Raw genomic sequence first — 14,018 nt, forward strand, 5'->3', positions numbered from 1 at the left:
CCGCAGAGGAGATCGGTGACAGCGCCGTGTGAGTCTCAGTGTTCCCGTCAGTGCAGAGGCCGGGGCAGATGTGTCATTGTCAGATATTGTTGAGGGCAGCAGAGTGTAAACAACAGATGGTTGAGATTGTACCTGAACGGCATGTCAACTCCAACCATTCAGTGCTCTGCTCAGCCCGTGGGTGCAGTCGCTATCTGAGCAGCCGTTATGAAACAACCTGTGCTTCTCAGCGGGCTCAGGTGTTTTCTATGGACTATGGTTGGCGTATGGATTATGGTTTGTGTCTCCTCCGACCTTCACTGTGACATCCAATAAAGAAGAAATGCAGGAAGACCATGCTTAATAAAGAAAGTACAACCTCTGTGCTCCTTCATAGAGTGACCTCCCAGTGTGCTTCAAATTACACATCATACAGATCAATCCTGTGAGAGCGAGGGGTGTGATTTCTGCTATTTGCAAAAAATGACACTCTGAAGGTGTAAGGTACAAAGAGTCCATATGTGATATATGATGTCCGTCTGTGAACACGTGACCCTGAAGCCAAGTTTGAAGAGCTTCTGGAGGAGAAATCAAATTTGCGTTTTTATCTTGTATTTGAAATTAAATTAAATGAGTCATCGTGTGCTGGTGTGTGCTGCTTGAATCTGTATTTCTTCATTGTTTGTGCTCCAGCTGGCGCTCCAGATCGCTGGTACTCCTGAGAGATACCTAGGATTTGTTATGTTTACTGTTCTCCAGGTTTTTTCTTGCGAAATACGTTCCAATTTTTACCTTTGCGAGGGGGCTGGATTTGCAATGCGGTGACGTGTTCTCACAAATCCATCTTGCTTGTGGGCGAACACACGTGGGTTGAACCGATAAAGCGACCCGAGGAACTGCTGGCCGCCGGAGCAGCCAGGACATAATGTTAGCAGGTAACGTTTCTGCAAGCCACAGATATGGCCAAGGTTGACATTTGTAGCAAAACGTGGTCCACATGATATGTTTATTAGCCACCTGTCGCAGCAGAAGGTGGAGAGGTAGGCGGTGGCGTTGTTACAGCCAACAAGGCTGGCAAACAGCTTGACCTGGGGATATTTTCATCCATGCATGATCGTGGTGAAACAAAACAGGTTTTTTAAGCCAAACCATGATGCTTTCTTGACCCTTACCGAGTTTTTTTTATGCCTAAACCAAAGCAGAGCACAAGCACAGCGTTGTGACGAGAGAGTAACAGAAAATTCAACCGAACAAACCTTAAGTTGCAACATAAATAAAGTTTTAACTTACCTGTGGTTTTGCAGAAAGGTACTTAGGTTGATACGCAACCTCTTTAGGGCCATAAAAATCCTTCTAATGATCAAGAAGAGATGAAAAAAACTCTTAACTCTTGTCACAAAGGGTCACAAGTCTGCCTCAAAATCACCAAATGTGGTTTTCATTCAATTCAATCAAAACAGGCAAATTATACTTTAAAATACCAACTCATAATTTGTTTTTAGATCATGTCTTATAAGAGTTTAATTCAATAACTCAACTTAAGCCTGAGCAGCTTTCACTAAAATTAACGATTCTGTTTTTCCCAGTGCGTTAATTATCTCGGGGGGGGATTTGGCCTGAAAGCTCAGAGCCGCTTCAAAGAAAAACTGATCAGTATTCTCCGGAGACCAGCGAATAACTTTTGATGAAAACACTTGTTTTGGGGGCATTTGAGCAGATTCCACCTGCCTTGCGGTCCGCTTTGTTCTGACCCCGTTGTGTGGCCGGGTGAAAATGAGGCGTAATAAACTCGGGTCAATACGGAGCTGTGAGTTTTGGCAGATGCTAAATAAGATGGAGGAGGATCGATGTGATGAGTGAGTCAAGGACGATATGAGCCTGCTGCCCTCCCACCCATCACCTGCCGCTGGACACGCCGCCTGTCAGCCATTTGTCACTCAGTGCACACAGGTAGAGACGTGCAATCACAAGCACGGAGATCAGTCTTACTTTTTGTTCGGCTGCGATGTGTGCACGTGCATGAACACGCGTCTGCTCCGTCAAATTACTACTGTGCGTGGACAGTAAACGCCACAAACGTCACACGCAATCAATACAATCACATGCGATCAAAAGGCAACAATAAACGTCCAAACTGTCTCGGGCAGAAAGAAAAACACGACGCACACTTCTGCAGGAAAACGCAAGCCTTGAGGACAAAAGCTGTGGAATCGATCATGCTTACTCTGGCCCGCCAGTGCCAGGAATAAAAGAAGAAAATTGATTTTTGCTAAATTCTCTGCGGTGAAGGATGACTCACACGGTCTCTCGCTTGCCGCCTTAAGATGATGTGTGAAGAGAAATGGAAAAGTGACAGAACAGAAGAATACAAACAATCCTCTTGCACCTCGCGGATGAAGACGGGCCGTCGACACCTGTAGATTCTGAGCCACTAAATGAAAAAAAAAAGGGTTCATTTATTGTCGCAGTGTCTAATGGCAGGCCTGCAGGTGTTTCTGAGACGTCTTACTTACCCCCTGGGTGGTCCTTTCACCGTCGGTGCGGCTGCTGTCAAAAATGTCCACGCTCTCTCCCTCTCCCGATGACTGGATTTAAATTTGTTCTGTTCTATCCTGAGACTTGTGTGGTTCTGTGAGCTCTCCCAGAAGAAATGTGTCAACTTGCCGTTCTGGATCTGTGTCAAAGTCAGTCATGAATGCCTCCACGGCCTGAATAATTAAAGGGTGTATCTTAAACAAATGGTGAGCCCACTCAGGCAGCAAGATCAGACTGAAGAATTGTCAAAAACATGACACAATAACAGCTCAGAGACACCAATACAATACCTACACAACGCGCTGTGTCTGCAGGCAGCATGGCAGCGTCAAACTGAATGTACAATAAGTCATTTCGACAAGTGAAGAACTTTCTAAAGGATACGTTCACCCAAAAATAAAAATGAAGTTATCTACTCACCCTCATGCAGACGGAAAGTCAAGTGAAGTTTTGTAGTCCTCAGTACATTTCTGGAGCGTCACAGCAAAACAGCGTTGTAACCTTCTCCTATAAAAACCGAAGAAGATGGGGACTAATTATTTAAAGGAGAGTAATTACCAACAGAAGCTCCCCTCTCCCACAGAAAACGCTGCTCCTTAAACGCCTCGTCAGTGGTCCCGCCTTTAATTCTGTGACTTTGCGACATCACGCTGAGTCACAGATTTACATAATTTACGCCTAGTGCCTAGTTTGGCTCGCGAAGAATTGATTTAGCACAGCTGCTCTGTTGTTGTTGGCGGCGCCGGCTCAGGCATGTGTGAGCCGGCCAATCAGAGGAGGCTGGGTATAAGCCTTAAAGAGACAGGAGCAGTATGAGTTTTTTGAGCATTAAAGCATGTAAATCTATTCTAGTAGTAACCAAAAATAAAATAATGAACCTGTAAATGAGCATAATAAGTCTCATTTCGATATTGTATACGGAGACTAATGAGCCAGATTATCCATGCAGGCCTGCAGGCTACACTTGCCCCAATTAATAACATAACAACAAGGTTTATATCGCTGGACCTGGGAAGCTTTTCATGTCTCTTTTGGCTGTTCTGCCCTCCCGTTCACACGTGTGATTGCTTTGATTTGTCCACTAATTAATTTCCTAACAGCTAGTTGTTGAATTAGAGTCATTAGAGGATACTCTGCCCTGATTTAACACAAAACCTGAAGACATTTTAATTAGTCTGAAATTATTATTCACTATTCCATCAATTAGACTGATGTACAAAAGCGGGTAATAATTGGTTTTAGCATAATTTGTGGCGCTCTGACACGTTAGATGATGAAAAGTCAAAGCTCGTACAATAAAGTCATAAAGTTTGGTCGAAGGCTTCAACACTCGCTTTACTACTTTATGACTTGGCGCGCTGCCTGTTATAATCAGGAGCAGGTTTTCTGGCTCGAGGCGACGTTGAGTTATGTTGAGTGGATTTCGGCTGTTTACATTTTTGTGTTTCCCTCTGCCATTTGGTCAGATTAGCTTCAGACGGTTTACACTGCTGGTTGCTGTGAGCGCTGGAACGTCACGTCACGTGGAGGACTGCTGATTAATGCATGTCGCCTCATAAAGCCCTCACATTTCAACACCACGCCGCTTCGGTCGCCCACACGTCTGATGTTCAGCGAGCTCTAAACATATTAAGAGATGTGATGATAGTTCACAGATTCCCGGCTCGATGTTTGGATTTCATTTACAATTTATTTGGATCGTTTAGTCGACATCAAAGAGGGTTTTCCCACCTCTGCGAGACCGCTCATCGCTGACATCGCTCAGCGTCGCAGCACTCTCCGTCTCCCTCACATCCCAGCAGTCTGTTTCCCTTGACAACCATATCTGCTGTTCATAATTATGCAAATGATATGGATCTCTGGGCCAAATAGACGCTCATAAACAACCAACCCCTTCAACCAGCCCTGTGTTTGTCGATCTAAAGTGGCTATGATTACCGATGAAGGTGGAGGCGTGAGTTTAATTGAATGTCACAACTCATTTCTTTTTTCCACGTTTGGGAAAGGTCAGTTTCTAAATGAGCACAACTGTACACAAGGACACGTGGGTGTGCAGCTCCTTTTTTTTTTCAAATCAAAGCCTCCTACTCATCAAGAAATGGACAGAATTGCAAGGAGATTGACATTTTGGTCGCCTCTACTTTTCCCTGTAGGGCTATTTCTGTAGCTTCTACAGCCCAGCGGAGTAATTTCTGCTATTACTTTATATCAACCAACCACCCAAACAGTTTTTTTTCCACTTCCATCTCCAGGCAGAACAAACAGTCCTTTTCTTTCCTTCCATTTTTCCCTCATTCGTCCATCAGTGTAATTGCACTCTTTCCAGGAATAGAAAGGAGCTGCCGCAGTCTGTCAGGGAGCCGGTGGTTAAAGCGTCCTTCAGGAGGCCATTCAAACGCACTGGAAGTTCGTGAAGTTGTTCACACCTCAGTGATATCACCCCGGCTACTTTTTTCTAGCTTTGAACTCACCACGACACAAGATATTTTCCTGCATGAATTAGTGAGGATTATTCCATTATAGTTCATTTTATATGGACCTGAATGTAGTTATTTCTATATGGTTATGTCATATATGCTTTACTGTGGATTTCTTTGTGAAGGTTGGATTTTCCGCGACAGGCCAGAGGATGTGACTTCATGCATGTCTCGACTGCCTCTTCTCAGTGCCTGGCTAATGTTAGTTTAGAAATGGACACTAACCACCTCCTTAAGTGTTTTTATTGCATATATCGTGCTCTATGTCTCAACTATGACAAAAAAGTTGGGTTTTTTTAGGTATTCTTTGTGGTATTTTAGAGTTTGGGGGGGGCATATACAATTTTCTTGTTCAATAAACGTATTCTTGATTTTCATGACCCTGCCATATTTGTATAAAGACAAGGACGCCACAGGAGAAGAGCGTTTCTGGTGATCAGCCCTCACAGATTACTGTACAAAAACACGATTAGGCAGATATATCTTGCACAAAAGGACGACTTTGTGTGAAACTGGAAACTCTCCGGACGCTTGCTGCTAAAGTAACTTCTTTTGCTAACCAGTAGCCTCCCAGAGAACACCTCAGGACCAGGCCCCATCCTTGGACAGCCTCCAATCCAGCCAATAGGAAGAGCGCCGGGCTTTGAAGCCAATTATCTTTGTGGCCAAACTGTGTAATTAAAACACAACGTGGCGCACTTGGGCCCAAAAATACTTTTTCCCATACGCTTAAATTGTGAAAGAATTGGATAACATTAGCTAAAGCAACTGCTGCAGATAGGTGCCGCTAGTTAGTTAGCTCTGTTAGCCTTGAAGCAAGTAGCTCTATTTTCTGACAATTATATGCATCTGTTAGAGATATGTTTCGAATCTGCAAGAGATGACAGAGATATTAAGATGTGACTGTGGGATCTGTCAGCTGTGCTCGTGAAAATAACACTAAAGCTTCATTTTTTTTAAAGTAAATGGTCAAAGTTCATGTAATACAGCAAGTTGAAGAAATTTGTCCTCAAATGAGTGTGTAGCTCGCCCTGCCCCACCTATCTGGCATTGCAAGTCGGTTCAACAACCCCTAAGAAGCGTGCAAACATGGCTCAAACCCTGTGCGGCATACAGCACTGTAACCTCAAACAGCTTGCTCAGGTGGGAGAATAAGAATAAGTGGTTGTTTGGTCCTCTCTGCCATGCAGACAGCTGTGACTCACTCTAATTATGTCCTGCAGTTACTTCTCTCATCTCCATCAACTTTGGTTCTGAAATTCAGTCAATTTAGTTCATCATCTAAAAGCATTTTTCAAGCTGCAGCAAGGACACTTCGCTCCGAGCCGGCAGCAGCAGCCTTGAAAGTGTTTTCAGCGCTCGCTGTGCTGGCTTTGTCTTCATCACCTGTACCCTCCTGTTCTGCTCCGTCCTTCTTCGTGAACCATATATTTTTCTTTTCTGTTGTCTTGTCATCTAACCCATGCCCAAAAAACTTGCTCATGTAATATTTAGTTTGACATTTTGGGATTACACACACAAAGAGGTAAGAAGATTTGTACCACTGACAGGTCCGTCTGTTAGATATGAAGCTACAACCAGGGCACAGTAGGCTGCACTTGCCAGCCTGGCACTGTGAAGGTTTTGAAAAATCTGCACACCATCAATTATAAGGCTCACTGATTAAAGTAATGGTACTTTATCTGACATCTAACAGGTTAGAAGCCATATGATTTTAACACAGTGCTAGTCGTTACATGCCAGGTTGCTAAAGACTTTTTTGAAAAAAACACCCAATTAAAGGTTAAATGTAGCATAACTGCTGCAGCGGTTGCAGTTATTAGCTAATTAATGTGGTCACACATTTCCACTGAGTGTCCTGCTGGCAACATTTTCACTCCAGGGCTTTTTCTGTTTGTTTCTGTTCCCTTTTTTTAAATTATTTTTTGTCTGTCGCCCAGCTTTAATGCCAACTCACTGCACTGGAGGCAACGCCTCATTTCTCGAGGCGTAAAAACCTTTTTAATACCAAGTTATGTTAAAATACCGGATGGATAATATGGTCCGATGTGGCTCCAGTCAGAGTCAATCTGCACTGTTTGTACTAATTGCCTCGGGTTGGCATTTACCTCCAATGTCCCTTTTAAATTATGTGTGTATGGGGGGCATGGGGGGGGGGGGGAACATTGAGATCACACACATTGCGTAAGCCTGAAAAAAACCCGTCACCCTCACCCTCTCTGTAAATTATCTCATCTGTGTCATTAGCCAATCTTGTGAGTCTGCCTCCCCGTCAGGCTCGCTGCTAAAATGCTAATGAGGCCCGTGCACTGCAATTACAACACACACACACGAACGCAGAGACACACACCTCGCTCTCTGTCACCCACTAGGGGGGCAAGAACAAGCCCCCTGCTGCGCATGACTCAAATCGATGAACAGACTTTATTAATCTGAGACATTACATTAGTCAAATTAAAATCTAATCAAGAGCATTTGTTTTGGCTCTTCAAGAGGGCCGAGGGGAGCAGATGGAGGAAAAGAGGGGGAAAGGACTGAGAGGTGAAGCAATATCTGTTTCGTATCATTCAGTCGGTCAGTCCGTGTTCCAAACTCAGATATCTCAACATCTACATGATGGATTGGGACAAGATTTTGTACAAATATTCATAGTTCCCAGACAATTTATCTGAAAGACCTCATTTGTGGGTCTGTGTGAAATATCTCAACAACTAACAGATGGAATTTTGTACCCATGTCCCTGTCAGGATGAATTGTAGTACCTTCAATGAACAACAGCTTTTCATCTTACACTGACATCATGTTGAAAGTTTAACATATGTTGCAAGTTTGCGTTAATTAAGGTTACATTTTCTACTTCTTTGTTGTCACTGTGTGCTCTGGTTACATTTATGCATCAAAACCACTTGGTTCGGGTTAGGAAAAAATAATGGTTCAGTGTATGAAAATGCATGGTGCTGAACATGGTCTGACTACACATGAAAAATACCCAGTTTTGCTACAGAAAGGCTGGAAATGTCCCCTGGTGTCCTGAAGGTGGGCCGCCACCATTGTCTCCATCTCCTGATGTGAAAGGTGGCTGATACACATTTATGCCCAATTGGTGCAAATGTCAACCTTGGACGGATTTGTGGTTTGGAGAAACGTTTACGTTATATCCTGGTGACTGGGCTGCCCCTCCAAACGCCTGCTGATTATACCTGATAAACATCAGCATGTTAGCGTTACCACTGTGCGCATGCAAGCATGCTGGTGGTAGCACGGCTATCAACTCTCGGTCATACTAAGAAGCTGCAACACTACATACAGTATCTCGTTTGAGTCAAATGAAAGAAAAATAAAGTGGCATTTCTTCTTTATAATACATTATGGGATCACTTGAGGCGGCACGACTGTTCATTGTATTGTCAAAATGATTTTAAAGCTGTTGTTTTAAGGTAAAATTGTTACATAATGTTGCTTTAAACAAGCACAGGCATATACATGCTGGATGGGCGGGTATAAGCACCCTCCCTCCATGGAAAAAAGCTCATTTTTTGCAGGTTGTATCTACACTCATGATTCCTGTCTAAGGCCTGTGATCATAGGTGAGGCATAAAAAGTATCACGTTTTGTAATCCTCGCGGTTTTTTTTGGTAGCTTAGAGACAGAAAGAGAGAGAGAGGCAAATTACATGTGACAAAGGTCCTCGTCTGGAATCAAACCGAGGACGTCACAGCCACATGATAGGCGCTTTTAGCCAGCCCAGCCAGCCAGCCAGCCAGCCAGCCAGCCACCCACACAGGGATTATTTTTGAAAAAAAAAAAAATTAGATGTGGAGATGCAAAAAAAAACAAATGTAGTTCAACATGGCTGGGGTTTGGTGGCTGACTTAATTTATGCTGATTAATCTGTACAGCTCACAACACATTCCCTGCTAGGGCTCACTGAGCCGGGGCTGGTTCTTGTTAACGGCACGTATCATGTTACATTTTTAGGAATTTGTGTCTTCATTTTCACATCCAGGCATAAATAGACAGGCTTTTGAGACAGGCATGGATGTTGTTTTGTGCGAGACAGAGAGGGGGAAAAAAAAAAAAAAAAAATCCTGTTTGTATGCCGTTGCCAGGTAGAGCTCTGCAGGGATTTGGTTATGAGTGTGTGACTGTGCATGTATGTGTGTATTTTGGAGAAATTACTATGGGAGGCTGTGTATTTACCCTGCATGGCAAAAATCATTTTGTTGACTGTGTGGAAAATCGATGCCATGTCTCTTCCTCTGCCTGCACGGCTCTGCAGCAGCCCCGCAGGCTGGTGCACGTGGTCCACATGGTGGCGCTCTGACTCAACATCAACTCTCTCTCTAGTGTTCCTGCTCTCACCTGATTCTCTTCCTCTCTCTTCTCCTCCATCACTGCCTCTTATGTCCTCTTGTGCTTGTCTCTGTTCGCCCCCCCCTCTGTCCTGTTGACAGAGGCTGAATGTCACACCATCTGCCGTGACATGTTGCTGTGTTGGGAGTCTACGAGGGGGAATGTTTTATCAGCGCTGCTCCTGGCATGGACTCTGGCCTGGCCTGGCCTGGCTTGGCTTGGCACTCAGCAGGAAAAAAAAAAAACTTGGTGCATGTGTGAGCATATGAGTTAATACAAGGTGAATTTTTCTAATTTGAACTCAACAGGGAATGAATTACATTCTGGTTTTAGATAAACGGACCGAAGGCAAGTGGACGGGGGTGGAGAGAGGGACGAAAAAACACCAAGAGAGAGAGAGTTGGTTAATTCTGTCTGAGCTGGAAGCCTCAGCCCCGAGTCAGAACATGGGGGCTTGTCTCTTCTGGTTCCAGAGAGTGCAGTGAAATGCCCTGTGGAGGAGACGCATGGGCAGCAGCAGCAGCAGCAGCAGCAGCAACCAGAGGAAAGTCAGTGTGATCAGCACTCACATGCGTGTGTCAGGGACGGAGGAGGGGGGGCGATTTTTTAATAAGGGTATTCAAATGTGTTTGGTTGTGTTTGTGTATGTGATTTGGATGTGTTTGTGCGCAGGGGTAAGATTGGCTCTGATTAGACTCCACACACACACACACACATAGCCTACACACAGGGTTATTTTTAGCCACTGTCGCACTCCTTGCCCAACCCCTGTGCTCTGTCTTTCTCAGCACAGACCCCCCCCCCACCCGTCCACATCCACAGGGAAGGGGAAGGACAACCATTCATCAGGATATCTTTTTTTTTGGACAAATACCTCCTCTCAGCTCCTCTCGCCGTAGGAACGAGGTGTTGGAAAGAGACAACGGGCGGGGGACAGAGATGCAAGTTCATAAAGATCAGGAGACAGAGTGGAGCAGGGAAGAGGAAGGACGAAAATCAATCCTTCACCCTCCCTTCTTACGTCCACCCGCCCTCCTCTCGGTCTCATTTTCTCCCCTATATACTCACACTCACACACAGAGTTATTGATATGTGTGTGTTGTCCAAAGCGCCTCTCATTGTTGCGAACATGGCTATCGAACAGTGACCATTAATGTCCCAGTATAATCAATCACAGACCTGTTCTCCCCACTGCCACCAGATGTGGTGTCCGTCACATCTTCTTGTTGGTTTTTAAAAGACTTTGGAGCTCATTGTTATTCCCGTCAGTCACACATGATATCTGCATATTTTTCCCCTCTCGCAGTATTGATCGACTAGTTTGAAAAGCAAAGTGAAAATCCCCCTAGAGAGTGATCCCGACTGTACAGTAAATGAGGCTATTTCTATTTCGGTCATACCCTCACTTTTCCTCATGTAACATGATGTCTCTGTGATCGATAGGAACTGATTTATTCGGCTTCAGTATTGCTAAAATTATCCGGTAGTGCAGCTTTATCGACAACATCTCACATGTCACACGGTTGGACACAAGTGTACGTAATGCTAGTGACAGTTTCCCCCGAGGCGCTGAGAAACCCATCGTCCCCTTTGTCTAACTTGTATAAACCACGTGCCACACTCATACTGCAATGCAACATACAGTACTGACAGTCTGTCACGCTGCATCTCTAGGTGGTTGAAAAGTACGTATACAGAACAGGAATGGTGAATAAAAAGGAGGAGATAAGCGAAAAAAGCAAACACAAGAAGAAGAAATGAAATGGTGAGATAATGTGTTAAGCAGATTTCTATTCGAGGCGCAGAACATAAGAGTTAATAACAATGTGAGAGCAATTAAATCATCATTACAATTCTGGAGCATGAATTACTGTGAACAGCCTCAGTAACCGCTCTGAATAAAATTAGTACTTATACAACAGACTGGCTATTATTAATTTAACAGTATTACTTTAATAAACGTGTGACAGAACGTGTTTTTAGTTATTTAGATACACAACACATCGCGTATGATTCAGCACATAACCCAAGAAAGCACTGATGTAGTGTATAAGTGATGGGATGTCAGAGTGACAGGCAGGACACACAGTCAGCACTTCAAGCTGTTAGGAGTTTGGGTGCCTTGCTCAAGGGCATCTCAGCAGTGCCCAGGAGGTGATCTGGCACCTCTCCAGCCTCCAGTTCACACTCCATAACATGATGCGAGTTGATGTTGAACAGGCCAGCCTCCAGTTCCCAAGACAAGACCCGAGGGACAGAGCTACTGTTCAGTATACAGTACGCCGTATAGTTTATTCAGTCGAGCAGGCCCACTGTAAGTTTGAGCTACTTGTACTGTAGGCTACTGGATTATTTTCACTTAATGTCACTTTAGACTGCTACTCTGCTACATTTCACAAGGTTATATTGTATATTATTACATATATTGTCTACTTTAATGGAAAAAAACATACTTTATAACCCAACAGTACATATTTAGAGCGAGCTCCTCCTTAATCAGTGTTTAGCCACATTAAAATGCTGCTTACTTTGAATAGTTTTTGCTGATAATGCTTGTGTACTTCTACTTCATTTAAAATGTAAAAATCCCACCTGAAATGTGTTCCTTATATCATCTAATTACTTCCTACAGCTGTATTATACCTCTGAAAACATGAATCCAGGTTATTTTAGTCAATTTACCAAGGCTAGCCAACCGGAAGTGCGCCATCTTTATCTTGAACTACGTTTAATTGCAGCTAGCTAATTAGCATGTGAGCATTAGCTGCCCTTGGTTTCATATTTTCAACCAACGTTGCCGTTTTATAAGGTAAGTTAAGCCTTAATAAACACATTAAAAACACTCAAACTGAGGTCCACGGAAAAAGACGCGTTAGCTGTAAAATAACGACATAAACAATGTCAACAGCTAACGCTAGCTAATGCTAACGCTAGCTTACTTTATTTTTAGCTAAGCGTCAGGAGATTCATGGAGCCAGCGCCAGAGGAGGCAGGTGGAGCTGCAGGTGCTCAGGTAAGTTTTCAAAGCGACTTTTCTTTCCCAAATTATAAGGAAGTTTTCCATAATGTACACATATTTAACAGTAGATGCTTCGTGATTTAATATTTTCACATCAGCCTTTATAATTTATGGAAGCCAGCATAATTGGTGTCTCATGATAATAATGCTAATGTCCTTTCTTATTAACCATTCAATCAGGAATACAATTCAGTAGCTAAATAAAATAAAACAGTTATGGCACTCTGTTTTTGCTGTATATGACTATATTGTTATAAAAATCTATTATGTGCAGAAAACCCAGTGGCAGTAGGAGGGCAGAGACAAGAGGACAGAGGCAGAGAGAGGGCAACAGGGTCTCAGGTGAGTGCAATTGGCATTCAATTTTAGTGATTTCGAGTGTGTTATATTTAAGCCACATCTTCTTATGGAATACCACATCACTTTAAAAAGCAGCTTTTATTACACGAGTGCCACTTTACCTGCAGGGCGGCTGTAAGCTGTAAAATGTGCGTTGCAGGCTGTAGTGTTTTAAAATGGTAGTTTCCTAAGCTCACCAGTTTAAAGAGGAAAAAGCTTCAAATGTGCCTCCATTTTGAATCCCGCTCTATATATTTCACCTCAGGGCACGTATTGATATAATTAATTTGCTTGGCGAGCTCACAGAACTGGCAAAACTGACTGTGGCATTAGTTGAGCAGTTGGGATAAGTTGTGTGTTTCTGTTTTACTTTGGCGTGCCTTCATTTGTCTTTCATCATCATAGGTGTGGTCTTCATTATCTCCTAAACCTGTGGATCATGTGTGTATTAAATACGGACACCGCTTTGCAGTTATGAAAAGTGAAACCACTGCCTTAAACGTGCATTTTTGTCTAATGGCCAGCAGGGGGCGACTCCACTGGTTTCAAAAAGACGTCTGACTGTATGTAAGCTTATGAGAAAACGCCCCTACTTCTCACTTGATTTATTTCCTCAGTCACTAGTGTCTCAGCCGCTGGTTTCAAGTCTTCTTCAATACAGCTTGATGTTAGTTTTCTACCTTGTGGTTGAGAAGTCACTACCCTGACGTGTCCTTGGGTTCTCTGTCAGATCAGATCAGGACATCCGCCCCAGCTCCACTCTCTTGTGCAATTATAGTCACTTCTCACTCCTATAAAAACAAGATGGCAACGACCGTAATGCCAAACTCGAGACATCAAAGCGCTATAGTCTTCAAACCAATGGGTGAAGTCAGAGTTGTGTGTCCGTCTTAATCTCACATGCTACTGGAACAGTCATCCTAAGATTTTTTGTTCACATTTATTACTGTATGCTCAAGGACCTTTCTCTCTGAAATTGCCCACACAGCCTGCCGTGCACTCTCTGTTGTCCTACAGTCTGGCTCTCTTAGCGTTTACTGACAGTTGGTAGACCACATCCTGTGTCTAGAATCTGTGTGCAGAGGCATGCATGTTTAATCCACAGCCCTTGTGCTCAATATTTGTAGTAAATTTCAGTCTTGTCACAGGAACATCATCACATTCAAGGAAATGCAATCTCTGATTCAATGTGTGCTGTTATGTCTATAACAATTAAGTTATTTCTTCTTCTTTTTTTAATACATTTTTAAGATCAACATTTTTATTTTGCACCCGGACATTTTAGATTGTGACCGAATAGGAAGTGGCTGGTCGGA

General features: G+C 43.5%; 1 protein-coding gene across 2 annotated transcripts in view; it reads left to right on the forward strand.

Moving 5' to 3' along the window:
• Positions 1–12,046: 12,046 nt before the first annotated feature.
• The window catches only part of atp2b1a (ATPase plasma membrane Ca2+ transporting 1a), a 130,169-nt gene continuing 128,197 nt past the window's right edge, over positions 12,047–14,018 (forward strand). For both annotated transcript variants that reach the window (XM_084346117.1, XM_084346118.1), the window contains exons 1-3: positions 12,047–12,153; positions 12,295–12,357; positions 12,638–12,705. The gene's annotated coding sequence lies outside the window, so the exon portion shown is untranslated. The remainder of the gene's footprint in view (positions 12,154–12,294; positions 12,358–12,637; positions 12,706–14,018) is intronic.

Source organism: Pagrus pagrus (genome assembly GCF_965226575.1).
Source record: "Pagrus pagrus genome assembly, chromosome: 23".
NCBI classification, from domain to species: Eukaryota; Metazoa; Chordata; class Actinopteri; order Spariformes; family Sparidae; genus Pagrus; species Pagrus pagrus.